Raw genomic sequence first — 3,453 nt, 5'->3', positions numbered from 1 at the left:
CATCACGGATATACTGGACCAGCTGGGAAGCGCGAAATATTTCTCGACGCTTGACCTAGCCTCCGGGTATCACCAAATAGCGATGAGCAAAACTGACAAATGCAAGACGGCATTTTCAGCACCGTACGGGCATTACGAGTTTAACCGAATGCCGTTCGGGCTAAAAAACGCACCGGCCACGTTCCAATGGCTAATGAACTCGGTGCTCGCAGGCATTCAGGGAATCAGATGTTTTGTTTATTTAGACGATACAGTCATTTATGGCTCTACAAGAGCATAACCGCCGACTCATAGAGGTACTTAGTAGACTGCGCGAGAATGATCTGAAATTATAACCAAATAAATGTGAATTTCTTCGCAAAGAAGTAACCTAGGACATATAATCACGGAAGGGGGGATAAAACCTGACCCCGAAAAGCTTAGGGCCGTAAAAGAATTTCCGGTACCTAAGAAAGTCAAGGATATACAATCCTTCCTAGGTCTAGCCGGTTATTACAGCAGATTCATGGAAAATTTCTCAAAGATTGCAAAACCGCTTACAAAGCTAACTCAAAAGTATACACCTTTTGTCTGGACCGAAGAGCAGCAACGCGCATTTGACACGTTAAGAGAAAAATTAATTACGGCATCGGTCTTGAATTACTCGGATTTCTCACAACAATTCACAGTCACTACCGACGCTTCAAATTACGCCATCGGAGTCGTGCTATCACAGGGAACCTTGGGGCAAGACCGGCCAATTGCATACGCTAGCAGAATTCTGAACAAGGCCGAACAAAATTATAACACGACCGAGAAAGAATTGCTGGCGATAGTGTGGGCCGTAAAATATTTTCGTCCCTATGTATACGGTACTAAATTTAAAATAGTAACCAACCACAAACCATTAATTTGGCTATTCAGCGTGAATGACCCCGGATCGCGGCTGATAAGATGGAGACTCAAGCTGGAAGAATATGACTATGAGATAATCCATCGAGCAGGTAAAGGAAACACGAATGCCGATGCGCTCAGCCGAAACCCGATACCGGTCACCGATGCTATAATTAACCATGTGGACAATGCGATTGAAAAGCGCGAATACAGCGAAAAAGATAAAAAGCAAATTCTACACGAATATCATGACGCTCCACTGGGGGGACACCAGGGGATAACGCGTACGTTGAACCGTATCAGATTAACTCACAACTGGCCTGGTATAACCAGGGGCGTAGAGGAATATATTACGCAATGCGAAGTCTGCCAAAAGAACAAACTTAGCAGAAAAACTAAGATGCCATTGATTATTACAGATACGGCATCTAAGCCTTTCGAGAAATGTGCATTAGACATAGTGGGACCGCTCAGTATAACAGAGGCTGGAAATAAATATTTGCTTACATTCCAAGATGATCTAACCAAATTTAGCAAAGCCATCCCGATCCCAAATCAGGAGGCAGCTACGGTAGCTAAAGAATTTGCTACCAAAATAATTTGTGAGTTTGGCATACCAGAAATTGTTCTAACGGATCAAGGAACGATTTTTCTGAGCGAAATATTTAAGAACGTTTGCAAATTATTAAAAATTAAGAAGATCCAGATCACTGCATACCATCTCGAGAGTAACGGGGCACTGGAAAGATCACATAGAACTCTCACGGAGTATCTTCGCCATTACATAAATAAGGATCAGACCAATTGGGATGAGTGGATCCCGTATGCGATGTTTATTTATAATATGACACCGCATACAGCAATCTCGTATACGCCGTTCGAGCTTTATACGGGCACGAAGCGACACTACCTACAGCCCTGACGCTACCTCCGAAGCCGCGTTATTCATACGAAGATTACGCACACGAGCTCAAAGAACGATTACGGGCAACGCATCAAGTCGCGAAACAATGCATCAACAAGGTTAAAACGAAAGCTAAGAACTATGCCGACCAGACAGTTAAAATTCGCACGTTTAAAGTAGGCGATCTCGTACTATTACATGACGAGACGTTAAAACGTGGACGTTCCAAAAAATTAGAGGCACTCTGGGTAGGCCCGTATCGCGTCGTAGAGAAAGTCTCTAATGTAAACTATAAGATACAACTAAGCGTAAGTTAATTCTTGTACACGCGAACCGATTAAAATTATTCATCAAAAATTAATTAAATCGGAAAGTATAATAGTAGCGCGCGAGGCAACATTCGTATCAAGTTAATACTGTACTGTTGGCAACGTAATATAAATGCGTTAAAATAATTAAATAAAATTGCGTTATATGCTAGGAAATTTAGAGAATAGGAAAGATAGGTCGCACACATCAAACAACACTATGTATCTACAAAATCTATATAATGAAAAACCCTCAAAAATACATAATAGAAGGACATAAACAATATAAATATAGTAAATAATATGGGAATTGCGCACACATATAGATAAAAATATAAAATATAATAATACGTCGAGATCCGTGGTCATGTGGCACTCTCCAAGCGATCTGTAACAACAAAAAAGGAGGAGAGAACCTTTAACAAAAAAAAATACTAAAAACGTAATGTTTAATGCATACATAAAAGGGTTACTCACTTTAATCCTCGATTTCCTCGCCGAAATACTCCCACAATAGCCTAAGGTATGCTCTGTCGGCCTCGGGGATAACCTCTACCAGGCCTGCAGCCTCAGCTCCCTCCGCGAAATTCCTCATCCAGGACGCAACCCCCCGTCACCTTTGTCGACCGCCCCCTTAGGGTCCGAAGGTTCCTCGGGGACAAAGGAAAGTACTTCTTCCAGCAGGTCGGGGGGGAACTCCGCGAAGGGGCGCACGCATCCACCGTCCGGTCTACACCAGTGACACAAGGTTCCGGAGCTGGGCAAATCATCAAGGTCGTCCAACTCAGGCTCAACGCGGTCAAAGCCCCAGACCTCGCCCTCGGACTCGTCCAAAAATTCAGCACCGGCCGATATTACTAGCGCGTCACGGAAAAAATCGCGGAAAAACTCGCGAGCCGCCAAATTCTCGAACGGCAGCTCATCCTCGAACGGAACTGCTAAGTCCTCGACGGGCAGCTCGCCCGCAAAAATAGCCGTCATATCCTCGGGGAGCAGATACATTGTGACAATCTCGTTCGTCAACGTGACTGCAAGCGAACTAAATTCGCAGGTGAAATGGTGCCGCGACAGGCGCAATTAAAATGTGCAGCCTAAGCACGACACTACGAGGACGAGAGCGATTAACTTTTGCGCATTAAATTATACCACACTTACGCGCACGCGTCGACTATCCGAAATCGGATTCCTCAAGTTCACGAGATAAGCGCCTCGGGATTCTCGGTAGATTAAACGAGAAAAGGAGAATCCGATTAGAAATAAATTTTAAAAGGAAAAACGTCCATTACAGGCTGACCTTATGAGCATGCTCCGTAATGGGACAGCGCAATAGACGCGCCGTATTCCTTGGAGCAATTCACTTCTAGCCCG

Source organism: Wasmannia auropunctata, unplaced genomic scaffold, assembly GCF_000956235.1.
Source record: "Wasmannia auropunctata unplaced genomic scaffold, wasmannia.A_1.0 LD336076.1, whole genome shotgun sequence".
NCBI lineage: Eukaryota > Metazoa > Arthropoda > Insecta > Hymenoptera > Formicidae > Wasmannia > Wasmannia auropunctata.
Note: the sequence above shows the minus strand (reverse complement) of the source record.